Source organism: Ascidiella aspersa, chromosome 8, assembly GCF_963924565.1.
Source record: "Ascidiella aspersa chromosome 8, kaAscAspe10.2, whole genome shotgun sequence".
NCBI lineage: Eukaryota > Metazoa > Chordata > Ascidiacea > Phlebobranchia > Ascidiidae > Ascidiella > Ascidiella aspersa.
This window is the reverse complement of record NC_139454.1, coordinates 14,263,272-14,272,465: the sequence shown is the minus strand read 5'-3', so window position 1 is coordinate 14,272,465 and position 9,194 is coordinate 14,263,272.

Sequence of the window (9,194 nt, the reverse complement as noted above, 5' to 3'; positions counted from 1 at the left end):
GAAAGCTGCGTAATCTGGTGATTTCCTTTTTTAAATGAACAATATTACTCACTAAATTTGTGTTCACCAAACCCTATCCACTAAACTGGTACCAAACTGTGTAATGTTAATATTTCTTAACACCAAAACTAAAGAATAATTGAATATATTACAAGATCCCTACTCTAATTTGCTTTAAGTGTTTTACTGTAATGCTAAAATAAACGAAACTGGGGCAATAAAAATAACTTTAAACAATATTGTAATATTTTGTTTATTGTACTTATTGTACTATATAAGCGAACACAAAAAGTTGAACCAAAAGGCTTACTAGTAATAATAAAAAAATGTAAATTCCTCTCCGGCACCCCGGTTTGGAACCACTGGTCTACTCTACAGCAACGCGTTGTACGCTTCCGCAGTCATTAACTTGACGACGTTGGCGCGCCAACGAGTGTGTTACCATATTATATACCGGTAGTACTTATGGTCAGCTCATATTGTATGCCCTTTTTTAAGTGCGTTTACACGAAACTCGACAATGAAAGTTTGACACCTAATTCAAACATAACTTTTAAACTGTCAGAAATGTCGAACCTTAATATATATAAGCTGGTTGCTCCAAAATTTTACTTAACCAACATGCAAGTCAAGCCCAGTTGTTTACGTTTTACTATTATGCACTAGAGCGGAACGCTGTCGAAAGTAGAACAATGTGCTACGTCACAGTTTGTCCTCATGGTTATAATCTCTTTGCTTGGTGGTTGTAGTAATAGCAAAAATTACTACAATATGAAATACTTCTATACAGTATTGTTTGCAAGATGGGCATGGTTTTGCAAATATTCTTATAGATAGTCAAAAAATAATTGTTTTACAAACCATAGTACTTGAGCCAAAACGTTTATAAATTTATTTAAAGTTAAAGTTTATTTTTAACTTTAATTGCATTATGATAGTATCTATAGTATTTGACCTATTTGACGAGTATTTGACCGGTCAATTGATCGGATTTTATTTGACTGGTCAAATGCCCAACCCTAGTAGAAAGTAACGCAAAAAAATAAAAATCTACAAATACCTCATATCGCAATGCATATCATATCATTTGGGTTGAGGTGCGGGTTCGAGTTTGGGTGGGTCAAGCATTAATATATTTATTATTCATAAAAATGCTTGACCCACCAAAACACAAAGCACCTTAACCCAAATAATATAAGTTACTTTCTATGTATTCAAACAAGAAAAAACGCCCCAAAATATCTTGCTTATAGAACCAAGCAAATCAAACGGGTTGGCGACCCATGGGTTGAGAAACACTGCGACCTGAAAACCCGAGGTATTATTTTAAAAGTCAGGAAAACTATAGTGCCTACATATCTTAAATCGAAAGTTGTGGGACTATATAGGGCGCTCTTTCACTATTGTACGTGAAAAGTTATGCAAACAAAAAAATAATAATAATACCGCATACCACAACGCATATTGTTTGGGTTAGGGTGCGGGTTAGCGTTTGGGTGAGGGTGGGTCAAGTAATATTATGTTTATTATTAATAATAACTTGACCCATCCTCAACCAAACGTTAATCCGCACCCTAACCCAAACAATATGTGTTGTGGTATGCGGCATTTGAAAAAAAATTTTTTTATTAATTTTTACGAACAATAGTGAAAGAGCGCCCCCTGATGCCTGTCACTGCAGACCAGTGGTTCTCAACCTTTTTTCTTTCGTGGCCCCATCATTTACGTTCCAAAAAATGCTGTGGCCCGATAAATTTTAATCAAAGAAAAAACTGTAAAATAGGTTTAGAACAAAACATAGCAGAATATATTTCAAAACAGATTATTTATTCAACCGTGCATAAGTTAGACACTTTGACTGAACAATAAATTTACATTCCTTTTTAATTCCTCCCCAAGCCATTATTTCTGTAAAATTAAATATAGTGACACAAATGAAACTAAATCTAGCTTTTTTAATTGCTCTGTGGCCCACCTGAAATGTTCTTATGGCCCACTGGTAGTGGTAGAGAAAGTGTTTCTCAACCTTTTCACTTGGGGGCGCACCTAGAGACGTATGCATTTAAATGACTTAGAATTAGTAAGCAAAATATATTTGAAAAGCTTTTAGAGATAGGTCGATTTAAACCTCTCAAAAATATAAGTTTGTTTGCATTATTATTTTAGGTAAATGGTCTTTTCAACACGACAGGAATGTTTTTTATTCAACTTCATGAAAAAATATACATTCATTTTAGTGTTAGGTTTGTGATGTCCAGTGAATTTGTAACTGTGCATTACTTCACCGCATATTTAATTTATTTTAATGAATTTTTCAGTGCCTGTATATCACCATCACTTGAAGTAAATTGGGTTGCATATGAAGCAAGCGGGTCGATTATGAGCCTCTTTTATGTCTTTTTGCCTAATGAATCAACCTCACTCCTTCAAGGTAGATTGTCTGAGTCTGATTAGAAATCCACACCGATTTTGTTGGCTGGTGTTTAGCAAGCCAGCAAAAGCCGGCAAGCCACACAACCTGTCTGTGTAGGCTATCAACTGGCGACCAACTGGCAAAAATATTTACAGTATGAGAATAAAATGGGTGGGCTTGCGGGTGTGATTAATATCCTACGGCTAGAAGTTTTTCTGGTAAACGGTCTAACGGCTCAAACCGGTGTTTTCGCAATTTCTATCACCACCAAAAAGCGAGCAACAGCAACACATTTCAAAATACGCAATATCCTACGATAAATTCCATAGTATGTAATTATACATTAATTATTACTTATGACGCTACAGACACTCCAGCACAAAAGGAATTGCCGTCGTGAATATAACACGGCGGCTGATTTTCGCATTATACCCGAAAGGTTGCTATTTTTTTAACACAATTGACTTTTGTTAAAAAGTGCTTCATACGATTTGAGCGAAATGAACATGAACAAGGCAATAAGTCACACGAGTTGTAGCTTTTAGCAACACATTCAAGAACAAGATGTTTTCTTCTGTCGATAAGTCAACGAACGACAGGCATTTTGTTGTTGTCTCTTTGTCTCGTTCATGTCCTTCCGTCACACATGATGAAAAACGTGAAACTGTGAAAAACATAAAAGAAAGGAGGGGTAGTGATTTGTTCGGAATTAAATTCTATTGAATTTTAACATTGAGCAACATCTACTTATAAATTTGCATTTTTTTTTAATTTGCACAATTCGTTCAATGTAAGTTTTAATATAACGACGCATCACAAGAAAATACGCTTTGAAGTTGCTGCTTATTCAATATTGCTTTCTTCAAAAGGCAGGAAATGGAGTTTTCCTAAAGTTGTGAGTTGAAAGCTAATGTTTCGCGTGTGGATAAATCATTATGCTTGATACGAGGTATTTTAAACTCGTGTGTAAACGCGGCTGCGTATGATCAGAGAAAAAAACAGACAAAACCCCAAAACGTACCAAATGTTTAAAAGAATTCGGAAATTTATCACAAAATTATTTCGTGCACAACAAAATTAAGTCGTGATTCACAAGCTTAACGCGTTGATTTCAAACTATTGAGATCCAAGCACAAAAATTAGGCTCTTTTAAAATTTATCAAAAGATCGTGCGATCGACGTAGCTTAGACTTGACTTCATAGATATAGACTATACGCAATACATAATGGTTTAACAAAAAGTCACATAAAAACAGTTTACAGACCTTTCGGTCGGTAATTTTACTTTTTATTTTTAAATATTTTTAAAAGTATAATAGCTTTTCACCTGATAAACTAGGTAGAATCAGTGTAGCATTTATCATGCAATATTACTTGATATTGGCTAATTCTACGTCACTATACACGTGACCGTTGTCCACTGACGCGTGACCTAACGCCGAATCGTGCGCTTTGATCGTTTCGCAAGCTATTCTAGCGGCTTGAATCACCGCTCTGTTTATCATGTGTTTCTGAGATTTGTTAATATACTCGACGGGCAACATCTACTGAGTGAAGTGTCTTTGCCTAGAGTACAAGAAGTTAAGGACAGGTATTCTAGCGGCCTGCTCCTTTGGAGTCGGATTAAGAACTTGTAAGAGTCTAGGCAGCCGTCGGCACTCGTCTTCAGAGCCAGCAGCCTTCTTACCCCTAACTAAACACCCCGATTCGCCACATCAGTTATTGTGAAATCCATGATTCCAAGCGGTTGTTTCTTTAGCTTTGCTGATGCTATGAGTCGTCTTAACGTATCGTTCGACTAAATCAATTCTTCCAAACGCTGGCTTCTTGCTGGTTCCAAACACAATAGTTTTCAGAGTTCGTTCGACGACTCTTCTTGTCCATAAGAAATAGAGTTCTTCCTCACTCGATGGCAACAATTTGATGCAACGTTGGTTGAATTATGAGAATCATTAATTGTCTTTTTGCCTAATGAATCAACCTCACTCCTTCAAGGTAGATTGTCTGAGTCTGATTACAAATCCACACAGTTTTTGTTGGCTGGTGTTTAGCAAGCCAGCCAGAAGCTGGCAAGTGTAATGATTTATGTTTCTATTGTTAACTCTGATTTCTATGGTATTTGCTTCTGCGCGTTTCTCCTTTCTTTTCCTTGCCTCTCTCCGTAATTATCATTATACGTCCCGCGTCTTGTTGCATTCTTTCCCTCCCTTTATAACTCGTGTAACTTTCCTATGCTTCGTCAGTCTTTGTCAGTTTCTCTTATTGGGTACTCTTTTATATTCGTTACTAATAACGTTCTGCAGAGACCGAACAAGAAGATGAAGAAGACAGCACAGAGAAAGAAGAGGAAAATCAGGATCTCATGCTGATAGGGGGCCATAATAACGCACCCCTAATATCTAATAGTACCCCCGATCCAGGGGGGAAAAAGCGCACTTGCGATTTCTCTCCTTTAGAGGAGGAGCAAGCCTGCAAACACTCGCTCAAGGAGTGCTTGCAATGTAATGGGGCGATCACACCCCTGATTGCACACACTACCAGGAGAGCAACTCCTTCCCTAGCAACTTTACCACAGTGTTTTCATAATAATGTTTCACACCCAAAAACTCAACCCCCCAACTTTTAAAGTAAACTAAAATGGAGACCAACTTAAAAATCGCAACTTTTAATGTCAAATAACTAACCGATAAGACCAAACGCCACGCCATTTTTTCCTACCTAAAAAAATCATCTATAGATACTTATCTTTTGCAGGAGACCCACTCGACACCACAGGTTGAGTCAACCTGGGCTGCTGAGTGGACTCCTGGTGTTGCTTATTTTAATTCAGCTCCCTCTATTTGACATGGAATTTCTATCAGAAAACATTGAGAACCATGAACTAATTTTGCATGGTAGACTTGCCATATCTTAGTAAATATGTGGACAAAATTTAAGTGCAAATTTTCACTGGGGTCATGGGTAACTGGGCCACTTTTTGCTTTTTTTTCGTTTCAACCCATGTTTCACAATAAATATTTTCCAACCCCTTTAATATTTTGTACTGAAATTTTCGCAGTTAGATAATCCTGTAAACAACACTTCTACCAATTTTTAGTCAAATCCAAAAATGGGGTCTTGGCGAGGTTTCAAAATTAGGGGAAAATTTTAGCCGAGTGCTCGGAAAGGCCAACTTTGGATGTCTATGACCTTTTAGAGTGACAATTTAAACTATGTTTTTTTTTAATATTTGGTAGAAGTACTATCACCTGTAAAAAAATTGGGCTGTAACCTTATTTAGTTTAACAGTAATAGGGCGTCAAACATGGTCCAAAATAGAAAAATTGCGCCCCCTCGGCAGACCCCCAAACTAAAAGCTTTATAACTCTGGCGTTTGTCGACAAATTACGCTCAAATTTTGCAGGTGTTCATTATATAGGATAGTGAAAAGGTGTGTAATGTTAAGGGAAACCGGAGAGGTTGAATTTCTTGACTGTGTGAATTGACACGGAATGGCCCACCAGTGGTTCTCAACCTTATAAGTGTCCTGGCTACCTTCCATTAGCACTTAACACTTTGTGCTCCCTTTGCTCATGAATTCGAAAAACACTTTAAATACATCATAAGAGAGGTCTCTGGACATAACGCAAACCAAAACAAAATGGTTTAACTGGCTAAAAATTAAAATATAACATGCCTGTTGCCCCCTGAATAATTCTCCGTGCTCCCCCTGGGGCCCAAAGGACATGGTTGAACAATGCTGTCTTTATTATTATGTTTTTTATTTCATGAAACAAAACCATTTATTTGAATTTTTTTATACCTAGTTAATAAATTTTCAGTTAGTGAAAATTTGAAATTGATAAAATTAATAAAAAAATGTACCCAGTTGTCATATTTATGCAAAATTAAGGCAATTCTAATCATCGAAAACCAAAAAAAAATAGTGGTCTAAAACGAATATTTATCATGTAAATTGTAGAATATTACATCTAGAATTATATCAAAACATTTAAATCTAGATGAAAATTATCTAAAATAGCAACCATGTGTCTGGTCAAATTTATGCGGCTACCTGATCCATCTCCCTGGTTTTATTAGGTTTGATACGATGGTATTTGCTATAATCAATTTTATAACATACTGTGTAAATTGAAACCTCAGGTAACAGGCAGTGGTATAACCATAACCTCTACACTATCAACAAACATAGTTAACAAAATGTCTGCGAAGTTTCATACTTTGTCTTATTTCTTGTATGTATTTGTTTTCTAGAACTTTATACAATATGTTGAATAGAAATATTTCAGCCAATGTGTTATTGTATGTCTTTACTATAGTTGTATGTAAAGTTGCAAAAGTCAGTGTATTAACACATTTTTTGGTCACTTTTTATTGTATTATAAAGTGCTCAAATTTGAAACCTAATTACCAATTACTAATTGTAAAATACCAAGAACCACTTTAGAAAGTCAAAATACTATGTTGTCTAAAGATTATTTTGCAAACATAAAAATTGAAAAAAAACTGCAAAGCTTCGAAAAGTCTTCGGAAGTCATAAACTTTAAATGCAATTTTCATATAGAAGAAATAATCACATAGTGTTTTAAGCATCATTTTTGAAACCAGCACCCCAACAAATGGGGGAATAGCATTTTACTACAGGCTTTTGCTGCAAAATAAAGCCTCCAGAGAGATAAAAGCACTCAATAATTAAAAAACGACCTATTTTCACATAGTGGTCAAATATTCAAAACATAAAATCTTCGAAACCGCTTATCACAGAACCCTCAAATTTGTTGCAATCTTATTAACTGTTTAAAATATAAAGAAAATCTAAGAACATGGGTTCCGGCCCTTTAAATTAGACATGGAATGACCCAATAATAAATTTTAAAGAAGAAAGCCGAATATGTTAGGTTTTAAAGTTTAACTTTATTAGTACCAGATTTTAAACCCTCAAACCCGCTTGAGGCGCAATTAACATCGCATCGCCGTGAACGTGGAAAAAACAGAAACTTTTTTCGTATGACCCACCGGTGGGTCACAACACAGTAGCCAAATTTTCTGCAAGACCCACTGGTTGATCGCATAGCAGTGAACGTGTTAAAGATGACTCAAGCAATTTTCACCTTTTCACGGGTTACAGTTTAATCGCTTCTTACAGTATGTTTCATCACTTATTGTTTTCCATTCGGTACCATTTGGTACATTTCAAACCTTGGATGAAAAAAGCCGAAAAAGCCAAACGCTAATTAAATAAAGTCAAAACACATAAAAGGCTTAAATAATACTATAAGGTAATTTGTGTGATAATAAATAACCTTTAAGGTCCAAGTTTATGTGGTAAGGTAAAATGACAAACATAACACGTTCACAACATACCAAACAAAATGAAAATTTTGATCTTAGGAAAAGCTCAGTTATCCTATACCTTTAGGCTGAAAATGTAATATTTTTTTGTCAAGTTTTTTATTGAAAAATACTTTGATTTGATGAGATTACCCTAAAGCGCAGTGTTTCTCAACCTTTTTGCTGTCTGCTAAAAGTAATAAAGCGGGGCTTTGCTAACTTGGTCCACTTCACTTAACTGTTTGAGGGACCAATACTTTAAATTTAAGTATGAGCCATTTTCTTTGTATTGCTTGCGATTTTCCCAAATGTGTAAAATATTGGGGCCCCTGGGGTTCGATATGTAGAAAGTAGGGTTGGCAAGTCTGTCAATTGACTGGTCAAATGCGGTCAATTGACGGCACTTTATTTAACAGGTACTCGCATTTGATTCAAATGTTGTAAATTTGTTAAGGGTTGTTTTGAGATTTGAGTTTTTAATAGAATCGATTGTAACTTTTTTTAATAATTCAAATATAAAATGGTGGTTGTTTTGAGATTTGAGTATTTAATAGAATCGATTGTAACTTTTTTTAATAATTCAAATATAAAATGGTGGGGTTTACCTGATGCAAACACATGTTCTGTGGTAATAACGAAGTGTTTGGAATGACAAAGTAGATTTATGTTGTTTAGAATAAATGCACTAGGGTTGGGCATTTGACCAAATATTGTCCTATTTGACGAGTATTTGACTGGTCAATTAACCAAATTTTATTTGACTAATCAATAGCCCAACCCTAATGCATTTATTCTAACAAAATAAATCTACTTTGCTATTACAAACACTTTGTTACTACCACAGAACATGTGTTTGCATCAGGTAAACCCTATGATTTTATATTTGAGTTCTCTAAAAAAGTTACAATCAAGATTATTGAAATCTGAAATCACAAAACAACCCTAAAAAAATGTACACTATTTGAATCCAATATAAGTATTTGACCAGTTAAATAAAGTGTGGTCAATTGGCCGTATTTGACCGGTCAATTGACAGGTTTGCCAACCCTAAAATGCACTATATGATTAATCGCGTTTGTCATAAAAGGAAACACTAGTTGGGATATACCACAATCTTAGGCTAGTTAGGAATTTAGAAGAACCAAATCCCTCGTCTCTACTGGACCCTGGTGATGATTTAGAAAATTCAGATAGTGCAAAAGTTGTGAAGAGAAAATATTTTTTTGCTGATGCCTTTACTTGTTAAATTTGGTTAACTTGGTGGTTGTAGTAATAGCAAAAATTACTACAATATGAAATACTTCTATACAGTATTGTTTGCAAGATGGGCATGGTTTTGCAAATATTCTTATAGATAGTCAAAAAATAATTGTTTTACAAACCATAGTACTTGAGCCAAAACGTTCATAAATTTATTTAAAGTTAAAGTTTATTTTTAACTTTAATTGCA